This window comes from Bos javanicus, chromosome 11 (assembly GCF_032452875.1).
Source record: "Bos javanicus breed banteng chromosome 11, ARS-OSU_banteng_1.0, whole genome shotgun sequence".
NCBI classification, from domain to species: Eukaryota; Metazoa; Chordata; class Mammalia; order Artiodactyla; family Bovidae; genus Bos; species Bos javanicus.
Window position 1 is genome coordinate 60240104 of NC_083878.1, and position 21174 is coordinate 60261277.

The following is a 21174-nucleotide window of genomic DNA, read 5'->3' on the forward strand; positions in this document are numbered from 1 at the left end:
CATAAAACTCCTAGAAAAAAAATAGAGAAACATTCTCTGACATAAATTGCACAAATGCTCTATAAGTTAATCTCCCAAGGCAATACAAATAAAAGCAAAAATAAGCAAATAAGACCTAACCAAACTTAAACACTATTATGCAGCAAATGAAACCATAAAAGAAAATGAAAAGACAACTGGGGAATGGGAAAAAAACTTGCAAAAGATGTGACCAGCGAAAGCTTAATTTCCAAAATATACAAATAGCTCATATAACTCAAGAACAACAACAATAAACCCAATCAAAAAATGGACAGAAGACCTAAATAGCTGGGCTTCCCTGATAGCTCACTTGGTAAAGAATCCGCCTGAAATGCAGGAAACCCCGGTTTGATTCCTGGGTCAGGAAGATCCACTAGAGAAGGGATAGGCTATCCACTCCAGTGTTCTTGGGCTTCCCTTGTGGCTTAGCTGGTAAAGAATCTGCCTGCAATGCAGACCTGGGTTCAATCCCTGGGTTGGGAAGATCCTCTGGAGAAGGGAAAGGTGACCTACTCCAGTATTCTGGCCTGGAGAATTTCACAGACTGCATAGTCCATGGGGTCTCTAAGAGCTGGACGCAACTGAGCAACTTTCACTTTCTGAAGAAGATACACAGATGGCCAATAGGCACGTGAAAAGATGTTCAACATTGCTAATTGTTAGAGAAATGCAAATCAAAACTACAATGAAGTACCACCTCAGACTGCTCAGAATGGCCATCGTTAAAAAGTTTACAAATTATAAATGCTGGAGAGGGTGTGGAGAAAAGGGAACTCTCCTGCATTGTTGGTAGGAATATAAATTGGCACAGCTACTATGGAAAACAGTATGCAGTTCCTTAAAAAACTAATAGTAGAGATGCCATATGATCACCAATCCCACTCCTGGGCATATATCTGCAGAAAACTCTAATTCAAAAAGATACATACACTTCAAAGTTCACTGCAGCACTATTTACAATAGCCAAGACATGGGAGCAACCTAAATGCCCACTGACAGACGAAAAGATAAAGATGTGCCATATAGACATAATGAAATACTACTCAATCATGGAAAAGAATGAAATAATGCCATTTGCAGCAACACGAATGGCTCTACAGATGACCATACTAAGTGAAGGAAGTCAGAAAGAAAGACAAATACCATATGCTTATCACTTATATGTAGAGTTTAAAACATGACACAAAAGAACTTACTTATGAAATAGAAACAGACTCACAGACATAGAAAACAAACTTTTGGTTGGCAAAGGGGAAAGGTGGTAGGGGAAGAATAAATTAGGAGTTTGGGATTAGCAAATACAAACTACTATATATAAAATAGATAAACAACAAGGTTCTATGTATAGCATAGAGAACTGTATTCAATATCATGTAATAAACCATAACGGAAAACAAAAAAGAATATGTACATCAGTTCAGTTCAGTCGCTCAGTCGTGCCCAACTCTTTGCGACCCCATGAATTGCAGCGCCAGACCTCCCTGTCCATCACCAACTCTCTGAGTTCACTCAAACTCACGTCCATCAAGTCAGTGATGCCATCCAGCCATCTCATCCTCTGTCATCCCCTTCTCCTCCTGCCCCTAATCCCTCCCAGCATCAGGATCTTTTCCAATGAGTCAACTCTTCTCATGAGGTGGTCAAAGTACTGGAGTTTCAGCTTTAGCATCATTCCTTCCAAAGAATACCCAGGGCTGATCTCCTTTAGAATGGACTGGCTGGATGTCCTTGCAGTCCAAGGGACTCTTAAGAGTCTTCTCCAATACCACAGTTTAAAAGCATCAATTCTTCAGCGCTCAGCTTTCTTCACAGTCCAACTCTCACATCCATACATGACCACTGGAAAAACCATAGTCTTGACTAGACGGACCTTTGTTGGCAAAGTAATGTCTCTGCTTTGAATATGCTGTCTAGGTTGGTCATAACTTTCCTTCCAAGGAATCAGCGTCTTTTAATTTCATGGCTACAATCACCATCTGCAGTGATTTTGGAGCCCAAAAAAATAAAGTCTGACACTGTTTCCCCATCTATTTCCCATGAAGTGATGGGACCAGATGCCATGATCTTCGTTTTATGAATGTTGAGCTTTAAGCCAACTTTTTCACTCTCCACTTTCACTTTCATCAAGAGGCTTTTTAGTTCCTCTTCACTTTCTGCCATAAGGGTGGTGTCATCTGAATATCTGAGGTTATTGATATTTCACCCGGCAATCTTGATTCCAGCTTATGCTTCTTCCAGCCCAGCGTTTCTCATGATGTACTCTGCATAGAAATTAAATAAGCAGGGTGACAATATACAGCCTTGACGGACTCCTTTTCCTATTTGGAACCAGTCTGTTCCATGTCCAGTTCTAACTGTTGCTTCCTGACCTGCATATAGGTTTCTCAAGAGGCAGGTCAGGTGGTCTGGTATTCCCATCTCTTTCAGAATTTTCCACAGTTTATTGTGATCCACACAGTCAAAGGCTTTGGCATATATATATATAACTAAATAACTTTTCTCTACACCAGAAACTAACCCAACATAGTAAATCAACTGTACTTCAAAAAAAAGAGTAAACAACTTTATTGAGGTATAATTGCACATTTAAAGTGTACACTATTTTGACATATGTATATACCTGTGAAACCAACACTGCCACCAAGATACTAAACATATCAAGCGTACTCTATCACTCCTCAAAGTTTTCATGAACATTTATGTTCCATGAATGTTTATGAACAAAATCCAAATCTTCAGACTCCTAGGCTGGTGCTGCTTCTTTTATACCTGAAGGAAATTTGTGTTATTGACTGATATTTATGCTACTGTACATTTATGGAAAAGAACATAATTGAAAATAAAAGATTTTATTTATAGAAGCCCCAATATATACTACAGACACTATGAATTCTGCCATCCAGTGAGACATCCTGCCTGCTTCCTGATGAATCATCAATTCAAAGTCCTTCCAGAGACCTTGCCCTTGGATTCTGGGAGGTAACCAGGTTTATTGTGTCTTTATAATAACTTCCCTTTTTGCTCTCTGCTTATGCAACTTTAAGCAGAACTCTTGCCATTTGTTATCTCAATTTCTTCCTCTTTATCTCAGTTTTATTCCTTTTTTTCTGTGAGGATGGAGGTGAAGTTCCTGTGCTTCTAATATAAACTGTCTGGGTTCAAAACCCACTTCTCTTACTTACAAACTACAGAGCTTTGGGCAGGTTCAGATTAGATCAGATCAGATCAGTCGCTCAGTCGTGTCCGACTCTTTGCGACCCCATGAATCTCAGCACGCCAGGCCTCCCTGTCCATCACCAACTCCCGGAGTTCACTCAGACTCATGTCCATCGAGTCAGTGATGCCATCCAGCCATCTCATCCTCTGTCATCCCCTTCTCCTCCTGCCCCCAATCCCTCCCAGCATCAGAGTCTTTTCCAATGAGTCAACTTCGCATGAGGTGGCCAAAGTACTGGAGTTTCAGTTTCAGCATCATTCCTTCCAAAGAAATCCCAGGGCTGATCTCCTTTAGAATGGACTGGTTGGATCTCCTTGCAGTCCAAGGGACTCTCAAGAGCCTTCTCCAACACCACGGTTCAAAAGCATCAATTCTTTGGCGCTCAGCCTTCTTCACAGTCCAACTCTCACATCCATACACGACCACAGGAAAAACTATAGCCTTGACTAGACGGACCTTTGTTGGCAAAGTAATGTCTCTGCTTTTGAATATGCTATCTAGGTCAGTCATAACTTTCCTTCCAAGGAGTCAGTGTCTTTTAATTTCATGGCTGCAGTCACCATCTGCAGTGATTTTGGAGCCCAAAACAATAAAGTCTGACACTGTTTCCACTGTTTCCCCATCTATTTGCCACGAAGTGATGGGACCGGATGCCATGATCTTCGTTTTCTGAATGTTGAGCTTTAAGCCAACTTTTTCACTCTCCACTTTCACTTTCATCAAGAGGCTTTTTAGTTCCTCTTCACTTTCTGCCATAAGGGTGGTGTCATCTGCATATCTGAAGTTATTGGTATTTCACCCGGCAATCTTGATTCCAGCTTGTGCTTCTTCCAGTCCAGCTTTTCTCATGATGTACTCTGTATATAAGTTAAATAAGCAGGGTGACAATATACAGCCTTGATGAATTCCTTTTCCTATTTGGAACCAGTCTGTTGTTCCGTGTCCAGTTCTAACTGTTGCTTCCTGACCTGCATACAGATTTCTCAAGAGGCAGGTCAGGTGGTCTGGTATTCCCATCTCTTTCAGAATTTTCCACAGTTTATTGTGATCCACACAGTCAAAGGCTTTGGCATAGTCAATAAAGCAGAAATAGATGTTTTTCTGGAACTCTCTTGCTTTTTCCATGATCCAGGTTATCTCTCTGCAAAGCCTGGTAGTTTGATATTAAATTCTTGGTGAATGTTACATACAACTATTTTCTCTGTAAACTGGCTTATATACTACTCAGCCCACATGGCAGAGATGTCCAAATCTCCTGTCTCATAGGTCATCCCCTCCCCAGTCTCTAGGTTTTACATCTATATCTTTAAGAGACTAGTTTATTAAAAGCAGAATCCTAGCCAACATAATGTTCTAAATTGGAAAACAATTACTAAAACTGATTTTACTTCTATATTTCTTTCTGGAACCAAGTAATATTTTCATGTAAATCTACATTAAAGGGTTTTTTTTTTTTTTTGAGATATGTATATATATGGGAACATTAGATGTGAACTAGTTAGTTGTGAAAGAATTAGTAGTTTTGCTTTTAAAAAATCAAATCAAATGTACCTTTTGTTACTGCTGTATAATAAATCCTTAATGTATAATATTTCATTTAATCCACATGTCTCCCCACTGAGTAAGCTGAGGAGGAAGAGGATGCATTGGTCTTGCTGTCTTATGTGGCAGAGGTGGACGAGGTAGAAGGGGAGGCAGGAATACTCAATGCAACACAAAGGAAATACATCATAGTTTCTGTCTGACTTTTTTGGTTTTTCCTTTCTCTAAAAACGTTCATATACCACAAACCACATGATATTCTGTAAAATGAACACTTAGGCAATAATGATGGAGACACAAAAAAAGTCTCATACAGTTTTTGCCCCACAGTTTTTAGATTTTCACACGAAGACACATACACAAGTTTACTACTTCAATAATGATTTACTATTAGCATGATGATTTACCACTCACTAAGTGAGAGTGAATCATAAAGATCTTCATCCTTGTCTTCACATTGAGTAATCTGGGAAAGAGCAGGAGGAGGGGTTGCTCTTGCTGTCTTAGGGGTGGAAGAGGTGGAGAAGATGGAAGGGGAAGCAAGAGAGACAGGCACACTCAGTGTAACTTTAAGGAACTATTGTAATTTCTGAATGACTTTTTTGCTTTTTCATTTTTCTAAAAATGTTTCTATATGGTAGCCACCACTATTTGCTTTAGTTTCAGTGCCCATATGATAGAAGTCCTGAGGTCATAAAAGAAGTCAAAAGTAGCCTTGAATAATTGGGACCTTTCTGCCAGATTGTCTTATGTCAATTTGTTTTTTGGCACTGCTTCTTCTACATCTTCCTCACTTTCTGGTCTTGGTTCAGAAGCACTCTTCTCCACCAAGTCATCTTCTGTTAATTCCTCTGATGTGGTGTCTACTAGCTCTTGAATTTCTCCAAGATCTAGATCTTGAAACTCTTCACTCCCCCTCGCTACCTTTGTTGCCATATCCATAATCTCTTTCACGATCCCCTTGACTGGTTCTGTTGTAAATTCTGTGAAGTCATGCATAACAGCTAGACACAGTTTTCTCCAGCAGGAATTTATCCTTTCAGGTTTGATGGCTTTCAGTGCTTTTTGTACAACAGTGATGGCATATATTCAATGGTATAATCCTTCCAGACTTTTATGATCTTCGTCTCTTCCATAGCACTGACAATCTTTTCCATAAAGTACCATACATAATGAGGTTTAAAGTTCCTTATAACCCCTTGATCTGGGATTCCTTGGTGGCTCAATGGTAAAGAAACTGCCTGCAATGCAGGAGACCTGGGTTTGATCCATGGGTCAGGAAGATCCATTGGAGAAAGGAATGGCTACCCACTCCACTATTCTTGCCTGGAGAATTCAATGGACAGAGGAGCCTAGCAAGCTCCATGACAGTCCACGCAGTCACAAAAAGTCAGACACGACTGAGCAACTAACACTTTCACATGACCCCTGATCTAGAGGCTGGATTACAGACATTGTGTCTAGTGGCAAGCAACCACTTCAACACCTTTGGAGTTGAACTCTTGAGGTCTGAAGTGGCCAAAGGCATTGTCCAGTATCAAAAGAAATTTAAAAGGCAATTACTTACTGGCCAAGGTACTTCCTGACTTTAGAGACAAAACGTTGACAGAACCAATCAAGAAAAAGTGTTCTGGTAGTGTAGGCCTTCTTATTGTAAAACCAAAAGACTGGTGTTATCTTTTCCCTTCATGGTTTAGGAGTTAGCAGCTTTATAGATAAGGGCAGTCCTGATCATAAACTGGACTGCATTTGCATAAAATAGTAAAGTTAGCTTATCCTTTCCTTAAATGCTGGTGCTCACTTCTCTTCCTTACTAATAAATGTCTTTTGTGGCATGCCCCTCCCCCCGCCAGAACAGAATACTTTTGTCTGCATTAAAAACTTGTTTAGGCAGACATCCTTCCTCCTCAAGGATTCTTTTAATGACAACTTTTCTGCTGTCTGTTGCTGAGCAGAAGCTTCTTCTTCTATTATCTTGACATTTTAAAGCCAAACTTCTTTTTAAAATTATCAAACTATTCTTGCTGACATTAATTTTTCCAGCTTTAGGTCTTTCACCTTCCTTTTAAGTTGTCATATGACTTCATTTTTTCTGGAATCATATTAGACTCCATAGATAAGTCTTTCTTACAACAATACTTCACCCACACAAAAGGGTTACATTTTCAATATGAGATAAAAAGGCATTTCATCAACAGTGCAAAGTTTTGCAACAGTTACAAGTTTCTGTAGCTGCAGCTATGGTTTCATTTTCCTTTTCCCTTTTAAACAATGGTCTTTACACTGGATTTCTATATCTTGAAATGGTGGGTAACCACAGCTGCAGATCAAACAGATCAATCTATGCTGCATATCAAACAGTTCAAATTTTTCTTGTAATATAATGACTCTGCTTCTTGTAAGAACTTCCAGGATCATTAGCAGCACTTCGTATGGGTCCTTGGTGTTATTCAAAGTTTACGGCATTGCACTAAACACGAAAAATCTTTGAAAACCATAAGAGATAATTTTTTACTGCAATATAGAATTTACTAGAGACACAACTGCTCACATGGAGATATTTAGTGTCACATAGAGTTTTACTTGCAACACGAAACACTAGAGTTCATTGTTATAGCAACAGGAGGTAGCTATGAAATTATCAAAGTAGTACGCTATGTGTCATAGTTAATTTTATGCAGTTATGATTTAGTACTGCATCTTTATGTTTGTTTATCTTTTTCTTAACTGGGAATGTTTCCATGTATGGTCTGTAAGTGTCTGTGTAAATTTTGAAAAAATTTGAACTTTTTATAATAGACTTGTATATATTTTATAGTTGTTGATGTTCAGCCAGTAAGTCAAGTGTGACTCTTTGCGACTCCATGAACTGCAGCACGCCAGGCTTACCTGTCCTTCACTATCTTCCGGAGTTTGCTCAAACTCATATCCATTGAGTCAATTATGTCATCCAGCCATCTCATCCTCTGTCACCCCCTTCTCCTCCTGCCATCAATTTTTCCCAGCATCAGGGTCTTTTCCAGTGAGTTGGCTCTTCACATCAAGTGGCCAAAGTACTGGAGCTTCAGCTTCATCATCAATACTTCCAGTGAATATTCAGAGTTGATTTTTTTTTCGGTTTGACTGGATGATCTCCTCACTGTCCAAGGGTGAGGACAGTGAGTGCGTTCACTGTCCTTAGAGTGTGTTCTCTGGCACCACAATTTGAAAGCATCAATTCTTCAGTGCTCAGCCTTTTTTATGGTCCAACTCTCACATCCATACATGACTACTGGAAAAACCAGTTTTGACTATAGACTTTTGTCAGCAAAGTGATGTCTCTGCTTTCTAATATGCTGTCTACGTTTGTCAAAGGTTTTCTTCCAAAGAGCAAGCGTCTTTTAATTTCATGGCTGCAGTCACCATCCACAATGATTTTGGAGCCCAAGAAAAGTAGTCTGTCGTGGTTCCCACTTTTCCCCCATCTATTTGCCATGAAGTGATGGGACCAGATAGCAGGATTTTCATTTTTTGAATGTTGAGTTTTAAACCAGCTTATTCACTCTCCTTTTTTACCCTCATCAAAAGGCTCTTTAGTTCCTCTTCACTTTCTACCATTAGAGTGGTTTCATCTGCATATCTGAGGTTGTTGGTATTTCGCCCAGAAATCTTAATTCCAGCCTGTGAGTCATCCAGCCTAACATTTCTCTTGATGTTCTCTGAATATAAGTTAAATAGGCAAGGTGACAGTATACAGCCTTGACGTAGTCCTTTCCCAATTTTGAACCAGTCTGTTCCATGTCCAGTTCTAACTGTTGCTTCTTGATATGCATACAGGTTTCTCAGGAGACAGGTAAGATGGTCTGGTATTCCCATCTCTTTAAGAATATTCTACAGTTTGCTGTGATCCACATAGTCAAAGGCTTTAGCATAGTCAATGAAGCATATATATTTTTTTAATTTTCTTGCTTTTTCTATGATCCAATGGATGTTGGCAATTTGATCTCTGGTTACTCTGCCTTTTCTAAATCCAGCTTGAACACCTGGAATTTCTTGGTTCATTTACTGTTGAAGCCTAGTTTGAAGGATTTTAAGCATTACCTTGCTAGCATGTGAAATGAGCACAGTTGTACAGTAGTCTGAACATTCTTTGGCATTGCTTTTGGGGACTGGGATGAAAACTGACCTTTTCCAGTCCTGTGGCCACTGTTGAGATTTCCAAATTTGCTGGCATATTGAGTGCAGCCCTTTCACAGCATCATCTTTTAGGATTTGAAATAGCTCAGCTAGAATTCCACTACCTCCACTAGCTTTGTTCGTAGTGATATTTCCTAAGGCCCACTTGACTTCGCATTAAACAATGTCTGGCTCTAGGTGAGTGATCATACCATCGTGATTATCTGGGTCATTAAGACCTTTTTTTGTACAGTTCTTCTGTGTAGTATTGCCACCTCTTCTTTATCTCTTCTGCGTCTGTTAGGTCCTTGCTCTTTCTGTCCTTTATTGTGCCTATCTTTGCATGAAATAGTCCCTTGGTATCTCTACTTTTCTTGAAGAGATCTCTAGTCTTTCCCATTCTATTGTTTTCCTCTATTTCTCTGCATTGTTTACTTAAGAAGGCTTTCTTATATCTCCTTGCTATTCTCTGGAACTCCACATTCAGTTAGGTTTCTCCTTTCTCCTTTGCCTTTTGCTTCTCTTCTTTTCTCAGCTATTTGTAATACCTCCTCAGACAAGCACTTTGCCGTCTTACATTTCTTTTTCTTGGAAATGGTCTTGGTCAGCACCTCCTGCACAATGTTATGAACTACCATCCAGTAAATGATACTTCAGCAAATGATAAAATACTCTAGTACCTGTGTATATTTTATGCATTCATGACACACCTTACTTCTTTTTGATATTTCTAGGCTACACAATTTTTGAGTTATTTTCAAACTGTCACAAATCTAAAAAAAGTTTTGAATATATTTTTTGAAAAATTATGCGTTTAAACTGCCTTCACAGTTCAGTCCCAAGTTGTTCAAGGATCAACTGTATATATACATATGCACACGCACACACACACAGAGACATAGAACAAATCTCTTATTACTTAAGGCAGACAATCAAAACCTGACATCCAATATTCTTTAAAAACTTGAGTTATTTACTTTCAATGACATTGTTTCATAGGACATAAAATTAAGATGTTAGCTAACTTTTTCTTGCATGTAATAGCTAATGAAAACACATTAACAAAGCAGTCATGTCAAGTATTTTAAACTGTCCTTGAAAGGGTAGACACCAAGAGTTCTCCATGGACTCCCCACTGTTCTTAGGGTAGAGTTTCTGCCTCTTCTCTTTGCACCTTCTCATCCCTGATCAAAGCACTTTCAAAGAATTGTTTACACTTAATTTTTACTGACTCTCCTTTCTCTCTTGAGCCTACTCCAATCAGATTTTCCTCCCACTGTGACATAAAAACTGCACTTACCAGAATCAACAATGACCTCCATGCAGTCAAATCTCAAGGAGAAATCTCAGTTCATATCTCATACCACCTAACACTAGCATTTGATTTATTGGTTGGCTTCTTCTTCTTGAAATAGTTTTGTCACTAAATCTCCAAGTCACCTCCCTCTTCGGTTCTCCTTCTACATCAACGGCCATTCTTTCTCAGCATTCTTTGCTGAATTCTCCTTTATCTTCTTAACCTCTAAAAATTCAAGTGTCCAGGACTCACTGCCTAAACTTCTTCTCTTCCTATCTACACACTCACTCATTGAAGTTTTCATCTAGTCCATGACTTTAAATGCCATTTACATGCTGCTGCCTCCGAAATTCCTATGTCGGGTTCAACTCCTATGCAAACTACATATCCCACAGGCTATTTCCCATCTCCATTTGTATGTCTACAGGCATTTCAACAAGCCCAAAACTAAACTGCTAATCTTCTGCCCTAGAGTGCTCTTCCTTCAAATTTACCACTTCATAAAACAGTAACACCATTCTTCCACTTGCTCAGGCCCAAATCTTAGAACCACACTTGACTCCTCTCCTTCTCACACATCCCACATCCGATTCATTAGAACATCCAGTCAACTGTACTACAAAACTTATTCACACTACCAGCCACACTACTTCTCACTACCTCCTCCTCTTGCCACCTTGGACCAAACCTCGATAATCTCATGTTCCTTTCACTTAGTCAATTTTTCACCCTGTGAAGCAAAGCATTTAAAAGGTTAAGTTGGATTGTTACTTTTCCTACAGCTTCCCATTTTACTCAGAATGAAAAGTCTTTGTGACTATAACCCCTTATATGATGTTTCCACCATTATCACCTCCACCAACTCTTTGATCTCATTTCCTACTGCTCTCCCTCTTGCTCACCTATCATATCTACAATGTTGTCCTTACTATTCCTCACACACACCGAGCACACCCTATCTCAGGGTCTTTGTATTTCTAACGTTCTCCAAGTATTCCTATGTAATGCTCTACCTTCGTCACCTAGGTCTTTCCTAACTATCCCATATAAAATAAATCCCCTCATCTTTTCAATACTCTATCCTGATTTAGTATTCATAAAACCTTTTTTATTTTGAAATAATTGTAGATTCATAAGCACTTGCAAGAAATAATAGAGATCCTGTGTACCCTTTACTCAGTATCCCCCAGTGGCCACATTTTACAAAACTACAGTGCAATATTGCCGTTGATACAGCCAAGATACAGGACATTTCCAGTTCTATCAAGGCTTCATGGTGCTCTTTTACAGCCACACCCACGACCCTCTAACCTCTACTCCCTTCTAACCCTCAGCAACCACTAACCAGTTCATTTCTAGTTGTTTTTATTTCAAGAATGTTATATAAATGTAATCATATATATTAACTTTTTGGGATTGGCCTCTTCCACATAACATTATTCCTTGGAGATTCATCCATGTTGTTGTGTCATGGCATTTTTTTACCACCTGATATACAAATATATATTTTTATTTGCTTCTTAGGCTAAGTGAAGGACAGGGAAGCCTGGCATGCTGTAGTCCATGGGGTTGCAAAGAGTTGGAAACGACTGATCGACTGAACAACAAGGCTAAGTTTCCTGAGAGCAGGGAATCTATTTTGTACACTGTACTATAGTGTAGATATAAAATAAACATTTGTTGAATAAATTAAGTCCAGACTCTTTAACATGACTGATAAGACCCAAATGAAGCATGCTTATCTTTCCAACCTTATCTTTCATTTCCATGACTCCTCCACACTGCCACACCACTCCCATCCAGATACACTAAATAGTGAATAATGCCATTCAATTACACTAAACATCTTGCCATTTATAGCAGATTGTGTATGTGCTCTGATTTTTTTCATATTTACTATTCATAACAGTGGGTCTCAAACAGTAGTGTACCTCAGAACCACGGGGATGATCAGGTTTATTAAAACAGACTGCTAGGCTCCAACTTCGGAGAAGGCAATGGCAACCCACTCCAGTACTCTTGCCTGGAGAATCCCATGGACGCAGGAGCCTGGTGGGCTGCCATCTACGGGATCGCACAGAGTCAGACACGACTGAAGCGACTTAGCAGCAGCAGCAGCAGGCTCCAACTTCAGAGTTTTAAATTCAGGAAGTCTGAAATAAGTCCTGAGAATCTGCATTTCTGACAAATTCCCAAGTGATGTTGATTCAGCTTGTCAATGAATTGTATGTGGAAAATCACTGTCTCAGAACATTTTAAAATTTCCCTCCCCATTTCACATGCCTAATTTCATTGTTAACTTCTAGTCCTTCCCTTACCCTGGAACATGGTGTTCATGGTACACTGTACTTACCCTATCACATCACTTATCACAGGATGTTATAATGTCCTATTTATGCGTGCTTCTTTTCCACCAAACGATATTCTCAGCACTTAGTACAGTCTGATACAGACTAAGCACTCAATGTATATGATGACTGAATAGGTTCCTTAATTTTGACACCTTAAAAGACTCAACTGAAATAGTATCTTTACAGTCATAGGATATTTAGAAGGAAGTGCTTCTATATGCTAGAAATAAAAGATGAAAACACCAAGGATCATTTAAGGCAATTTTTAATATTAAGACTTTATAGAAAGTATTATTGTTTATTGCAGTTCTTTTCAACCAAAAAAATACACCACACATTGAAATAATGACTGATGACAAAGGTTAAGAATGCAAGTTAAGGTACTTTAAACATTATTTTTTCAATAATTACTTCAAAGTCTGTATTTTGTTTTTCTAAAAGTGTACTCTCTTGCTTTCAGACTAAACACCCAAACCACAGACTATCTAACCCAGTCAGGACTTCAAAGAACACTGTAATTGACCCCCAGTGCTCACCAGATGTTGAAATCAGAACATATTCACTTGTACAGATCTATAGACTATTACTAAAATTCCAAAATCCAAAAAATCTTTAGAAACCTAAAGTTTTTCACAAGTTTGAGTCAAATTCATTTAGCAGCAAAATCTTACCTGAACATATATGTGGTTACTATACAGGTTATATAGCTTTATCCAAATTAGTGTTAATACTAACGCATTTTTTGTGGCATGTTTGATGTTTGATTTTAAGATGCTGCTCTAGACCCCACTGAAGTGTTACAGAAAATATGGTATATATACTATATTCCTGCCTAAAATCCCAACAATTTTGAATTCTGAAACACACTTGACCCAGAGGGTTTGGATAAATTTACATGACTATATTAAGAATGAGAAGTCAATTTCTCTAACCCTTACATTTTTGTCCACTATATTTGAAATATTTATCCAAATAATGTCCCCTACTGTTTTATCCAATTTTCTGTTGATGGGTGGGGCTGTGTTCCCTCCGTTATTTACCTGGGGCCAAACTATGGTGGAGGTTATGAAGATGATGGCAATGGTGACCTCCCTCAAAAGGTCTCATGCAAGCGCTGCTCATGATGGTGTGATCATCACTTAGAGCCAGACATCCTGGAATGTGAAGTCAAGTGGGCCTTAGGAAGCATCACTACAAACAAAGCTAGTGGAGGAGATGGAATTCCAGTCGGGCTATTTCAAATCCTAAATGATGATGATGTGAAAGTGCTGCACTCAATATGCCAGCAAATTTGGAAAACTCAGCAGTGCCCACAGGACTGGAAAAGGTGTTCTCCTTCCAACCTCAGAGAATGCTCAAACTACCACACAATTACACTGATCTCACACTCTAGTAAAGTAATACTCAAAATTCTCCAAGCCAGGCTTCAACAGTATGTTAACTGTGAACTTCTAGATGTTCAAGCTGGTTTTAGAAAAGGCAGAGGAACCAGAGATCAAATTGCCAACATCTGCTGGATCATCAAAAAAGCAAGAGAGTTCCAGAAAAACATCTATTTCTGCTTTATTGACTATGCCAAAGCCTTTGACTATGTGGATGACAACAAACTGTGGAAAATTCTGAAAGAGATGGGAATACCAGACCACCTGACCTGCCTCCTGAGAAACCTTTACACAGGTCAGGATGCAACAGTTAGAACTGGATATGGAAGAGGAGTACATCAAGGCTATATATTGTCACCCTGCTTATTTAACTTATATGCAGAGTACATCATGGGAAATCCTGGGCTGGATGAAGCTCAAGCTGGAATCCAGATTTCCAGGAGAAATATCAATAACCTCAGAAATGCAGATGACACTGCCCTTATGGCAGAAAGCGAAGAACTAAAGAGCCTCTTGATGAACGTGAAAAAGGAGACTGAAAAGTTGGCTTAAAGTTCAACATTCAGAAAACTAAGATCGTGGCATCCCATCCCATCGCTTCATGGCAAATAGATGGGGAAGCAATGGAAAGTGACAGACTTTATTTTGGGGGGCTCCAAAATCACTGCAGATGGTGACTGCAGCCATGAAAAAGACGCCATTAAAAGACACTTGCTCCTTGGAAGAAAAGTTATGACCAACCTAGACAGCACATTATAAAGCAGAGACATTACTTTGCCAACAAAGGTCCATCTAGTCAAAGCTATAGTTTTTCCAGTAGTCATGTATGGATGTGAGAGTTGGACTGTGAAGAAAGCTGAGCAGCCAAGAATTGATGCTTTTGAACTGTGGTGTTGGAGAAGACTCTTGAGAATCCCTTGGACAGCAAGGAGATCCAACCAGTCACTCCTAAAGGAAATCAGTCCTGAATATTCATTGGACAGACTGATGCTGAAGCTGAAACTCCAATACTTTGGCCACCTGATGTGAAGAACTGACTCATTGGAAAAGTCCCTGATGCTGGGAAAGATTGAAGATGGGAGGAGAAGGGGATGACAGGGAATGAGATGGTTGGGTGGCATCACTGGCTCAATAGACATGAGTTTGAGTAAACTCTGGGAGTTGGTGATGGACAGGGAGGCCTGGCATGCTGTAGTCCAGGGGATCTCAAAGAGTCAGACATGACTGAGTGACTGAACTGAACTGATTGTTTTATCGTTTTGTATCTGAAAGACTGGTCTTAATAAAAAGAGTTTTCAGAGCTGTGGTACATATACACAAAGGAATATTATTTGGCTATTAAAAAGAATGCATTTGAATCAGTTCTGATGAGGTGGATGAAACTGGAGTCTATTATACAGAGCAAAGTAAGTCAGAAAGAAAAACACCAATACAGTATATTAACATACATATATGGAATTTAGAAAGATGGTAACAATGACGCTATGCAAGACAGCAAAAGAGACACAGATGTAAAGAACAGACTTTTAGACTCTGTGGGAGAAGGCAAGGGTGGGATGATTTGAGACAATAGCGTTGAAACATGTATATTATCATATGTGAAATAGATTGCCAGTCCAGGTTCGATGCATGAGACAGGGTGCTCAGGGCTGGTGCACTGGGATGACCCTGAGGGTGGGATGGGGAGGGAGGTGGGATGGGGGTTCAGGATGGGGAACACATGTACACCCATGGCTGATTCATGTGAATGTATGGCAAAAACCACCACAATATTGTAAAGTAATTAGCCTCCAATTAAAATAAATTTTTAAAAAAGAAAAAAATAAAAATAGTTTTCAGGAAATTGCTGGTGGTCCAGCAGTTACGACTCTGACTCTCACTGCTGAGGGCCTATGTTCAATGGCTGGTCAAGGAACTAAGATCCCACAAACTGCATGGCACAGCCAAAAGAAAGTTTCTTCATTTTATCTAACATTAGCTAAATACTGTTGGGAACTCAATGTTTCTATTCATATATGATACTTTCTTTTTAAATCAAGGAAACTCTATACTTCTTTGGGATCCTCGTGGCTCACTACCATCAGATGAATCATCATCATCCTCAAATGAATCATCACCAGCACAACTGAAAGTATAGAACTAAAAAAAAATGCCTTGTGGGAAACATATCATTTTGAAATCCACCTCAAAGGCTAATGTCACATTTACAAGTCATTGACATTTGGCAGACTCAACTGATGAAAGTAGAATTTTTGTAGATTAAAATGTAAAGGGGACAACAACAACAGATTTATCACTGTAAAGAGGAAAACACCTTAAATACATTTAGGAATGAATTGAACAAAAAATATATAGATCTATGAAGAAAATGCCACTGGGAAACATTAAAAGAAAGCTTGGGTAAACAGAGGGCCACATACTTCTATTCAGCATATTTGGTTTCAAAAGAAAGAGGAATCATTTAGGTGACTTTAAATTGAAAGAGAAGTTTATTTGAAGAGTAGTACCTTGTGTAGATAGGTTTAGTAGGGCAAACCAGGACCCGGAAAGTTCCAGAACCCCAGGCAACTAACTTCCCTACCACTCACTTCTAGGAACCCAGGGCTTTGTAACTCTTCTGCTCTCTATCTGTCGCTCTCTGCAGGCCTATTTGGTCTACACACTTGCATGTGGGTCAGACATCTCTCCCTCCCTTATGTGCTAGTATCATCACTTTCTAGGTTGAGACCAGGTAAGACTAATTGCAAATTTCTCAAGAGAGAATCTGATTGGGCCAGTTTGAATCCTACTCCTGGTCCAATCAGCTATGGTAGGGGAAGGAAGAGGGTTAAGTGGGTACCTGCTCACTAACAAAAGATAAAGACTGGAACATGAGGAAGTGGTGCAGGCAAATTGAATGGCATGTCTCTTATAGATGAGCAGACTGCATACCGTGGAGAGGCAATACAACATAAGAGGTTAACAGCACAGGCTCTGGGACCAAACTGCCTGAATTTGACTTTAAGTCAAATTAGTTGCTTGACCTTCAACAAGTTTCTTGACCTTCAACAAGTTATTCAATCTCTTTATGCTTCAGTCTTCTCATCTGTAAAATGAGGATGATGATAATAGGGTTGCTGTGGGGATTGAATGAATGAACACAAAGAAAGCACTCAGTTAAAAACTACTTATTTATTATTTTTATAAAGATACCCATCTCCCCTAAATTAATCTATAAAATTAATGCAAGTCCAATCAAAATCACAACTCTTTAAATCTGACAAAGCAATTTTAAAGTTACTATGGAAGAAATATCTATGGAGAGGATGGCATAAGTAGAATGGGAGGAATATATAGACTGATGCAAGCTCATGTCATAGATCTTATGATGGTTGTTTCACATTATATTTTTTAATGTACATATATGACAAAATTTTCTTTTATATACATCAAAAATATTTTTAAGAAACAATTCTTTAAAAATATATTCCAAAAAAGAAGACTATTAACCATGGATTTACCCTACCAGCAGTTTAAAAATAATTTAAAAGTATATTAAAACAATATTATTATCCAATAACAAGTCAATGGAATAGAAAATAAAGTATATGTGGAAATTTAGTACAGTATAAACTTAGAATTTTAAATCAGAGAGAAGACTGGGTGGTGTTCAATAAATAGTGTAGGGCAACCAAGTCATTTAGGGGGAAAAAAAAATCATGCTAGATTCTTCCCTTCTTCCTCCTAACTAAACTTCAAAAGGACTAAATATTGAACTATTTTTAAGAAGATATCTAAAAATGTTAAAAGAAAATACACAGGTAAGCATGACATTAAAGCTGGAAACAGAAAAAGACCTACCTAAAAATGTCTTTCTTCACAACAACCCCATCAGCTTTAACTTCTACTCATTTGCACTTATTTATGGATTCTGAGAAGGCAATGGCACCCACTCCAGTACTCTTGCCTGGAAAATCCCAGGGATGGAGAAGCCTGGTAGGCTGCAGTCCATGGGGTCCGGAAGAGTCGGACATGACTGAGTGACTTCACTTTCACTTTTCACTTTCCTGCACTGGAGAAGGAAATGGCAACCCACTCCAGTGGTCTTGCCTGGAGAATCCCAGGGACGGAGGACCCTGGTGGGCTGCTGTCTTTGGGGTTGCACAGAGTTGGACACGACTGAAGTGACTTAGCAGTAGCATGGATTCTGATTCTGATTAATTCTATATAAAATTTTTACATAATACAAAATTGAACACATAAAATTTTGTTATATATTTTATATAATCTTATCATGTACTTTTCTTGTACCTCTTGTCTTTCTACTTAGCCCACACATCATTGGCATAGTCCATTCTTCACTCTGCTTCTCTCTCCTCTCTTAAAATAACTTTCTTTTAAAGTTATAAACATGTAGTTTTTAAGTGAATTTTAGTATTGTTTTCTTGAGCTCTATCTATAAAGTATCTTTTTTTGCATTTTAATTGAAATTGATAATGTACAAATAATTTAGAAATGAATTGTATTCTTTGCTATTTTAGTTCATCTGGCATCATATGTTATTTTCCCTAGACTGCCTTTTTTCCTTCAATAAAAGTTTTATTGGGGGGTGGAAGCCATACATATAAAAAGAAGACAAGAAAAACTTTTCAGCAAATAAACACCACAAGCTATATTATAAAAGACAAATTTAAAAAGGTAAAAATATTTGTGATTACATTCAGACAAAAGTTAATATTCCTAATTTACAAAAAGCTCTCATAATTAAAAAAAAAAAACGTTAATATTCCAGATAGGCAGAAATCATGAACTGGCAATTCACAAAAATAGAGCCAATAAATATATGTAAGATGCTCAGTTTTACACTTGGTCAACCAGATGCAAATCAAAACAAGATGAAAAGGTGATAAGAGATATTTTTTAAGGTGATAAAGATCACAAAGATTAACAATACTCAAGATCTGCAAGAAGACCACCTAGCTATCGTTCACCCACTATGTTGGTGGAAAACTACTACTTTTCAAGGGAAGAGTCTGGTAACAACATATAGAACTTTCTAAATGCGCATTCCCTTTGACCCAGTAAATGTATTTCTATGAATTTATGTTAAGGAAAATCAGGGAAATGTACAGGTTTATGTATAATAATCATCTAGTATTGTTTGTACAACTGAAAAACTGTAAGTACCTTAAAAGTCCAACAATCTAGAAACTGATTGAACATATTAATACTATATCCATATAGCCATTAAATCCATACAGCCATTAAAAACGCTAATGTAACCTACTTTATCTGGAAAGATATAAGGCATTTGGAAAACAGAATATGCTCATATTTTCCTATTAAGAAAAAAAAGTTTATGTGTATGTACGAAAACTCTGTTTATACAGAACTAAGTTAATACGTTATTTCTGGGTGACGAGATTGAGAGTTTTTCTTTTACATACGTTTATGTACTTACTATTGGACAGTTTTGCAGGGAGCAGGCATTTTTTTAAAAAGCAGTATTCTTCTTACAATCACAGAATACAAGGACACTTAATTTGCGGAGGTAAATGGGCCTCGGGTGAGACGATCCTGCTACAGCGGGAGCGGAGGGAAAAGTTCCCAGACCGCCGAGCCTCGCCCTACTGCTCAGGCGAGAGCACAGCGACCGGAAACACGCCACGCGAGATCTCGGGGATTCTGGGTATGGACGTACCCGCATTACCTCTCAAGGAAGAAAGTGTTACCGTTTGAAAACTATTTCTCTCTTTCCTTTAACACAACACCTATCACTGCAGTCAAAGGACGTTTCTATCCTGAGAGGGGTGCGGGGGAGGTCGGCAGAGTTAAAGTTTTTCCTGAAAATGAAAGGCTCCCCCTCTCCCATCCACCCGCCTCTTCCCGTCATTCTGGAGGCGCTTAGAGGCCGCCGCGGGGGAAGGCCGTTTCTCTGGGTGACGATTTACAAGAACGCTGGCAGCGTCAACAACGCTGGCCGACTATTGTGTGTTACTGCTGCCTAGAAAGGTGGACGGTGCACAGCGCAGCGTGGGACGTGGAGGCGAGGTACACACTGATTGGCCCGCGGCTGCCCAGGCCGCTGGTGGGGGCGGGGCGGCGTGCCAGGCGGGGTGGCGCGCGTGCGCAAAGGCTTCCCCTCGAGCCGGACAGTTTCCCGGGTGCCAATGTGGGTGTTCCAGTCGCGGAACTGGGCGGAGCGAGGGGTTTGATTTTGGCCTGGCCGCGGGAATGGGGGCCGTTAATCTTTCACACACGCATAACTAGCAGGGCGCATAAATGAGCGAGGCTTTCCTTTGAGGCCTGGCCCACTGCAGGCGAAGAACTGCCGAGGAGTGAGAGGCGAGGCCCAGGCCAAAAGATGGGATCACATGCGGGCCACTGCCTGCGTAGCGTAGGGCGGGGAAGCCCTGCGGAAAAGCCAGAGTGGAAGGACCGACAGCCCAAACACTACCGCTCCCTTTGGCTAGGTACCTAACTTTATGGTGATAAATTAGTAGCTTTGTTATAGAAGTCTAGTTTTAAGTCCCGGAGAGTGGACAAGAATCACATACTGTTTTGAGAGAGTAATACCTCCATGGGAGACCTCGAAGCCCAGTAAGGCTTCCAGATTTCCTGACCATTTGGTAAATGATGTTCAAAGGAAAAATTAAGATATGTCCATCTATGTAACTCTTCAGGCTTAAATACCTGTTTATCTTAAATTACAAAATTAAGTGAAGGAAACTTTGTAGTAGGTTATAGTGACCCATTGGCTACTATTCATTATCGTTTAAAATTTTTCTTAATTTGTAGGTATCAGAGAGCCTTTTGCTATTTTATTCTTGGAGTATTGTTGTAAATGAAAAATTTTACATCAAACTGCAAAAAAAAAAGCTTAAATATAATTATATATATATTAATAAAACTCAGAGGAAAACGTAGGCAGACCACTCTGTGACATAAATCACAGCAATATCGTTTTCAATCCATCTCCCAGAATAGTGGAAATAAAAGCAAAAATTAACAAACGGAACCTACTATAACTGAAAGGCTTTTGCACAGCAAAGGAAACAATATTCTTACTGCCTGAGCCACCGGGGCATCCCAGTAAGCAGAGAAAGTACGGAAATCACATGTGATTTCTTTCATTTCTTTTCCCAATTCTCTAGCACCCAAGCCACCATGAAAAACTATCGAGGTAAACTGTGCATGTGTGAATCTGACCTTCCGCATCATAGCAAATGC

General features: G+C 39.2%; 1 long non-coding RNA gene across 3 annotated transcripts in view; it reads right to left on the bottom strand.

Moving 5' to 3' along the window:
* Positions 1–21174, bottom strand: part of LOC133257192 (uncharacterized) — a 136754-nt gene extending 115580 nt beyond the window's left edge. For 2 of the 3 annotated variants that reach the window (XR_009739442.1, XR_009739443.1), the window contains exon 1: positions 19406–21173. This is a non-coding gene — a long non-coding RNA (uncharacterized LOC133257192). Of the gene's footprint in view, positions 1–19405 lie in introns of all 3 variants that reach the window. The other variant, XR_009739444.1, reaches the window with a different exon arrangement.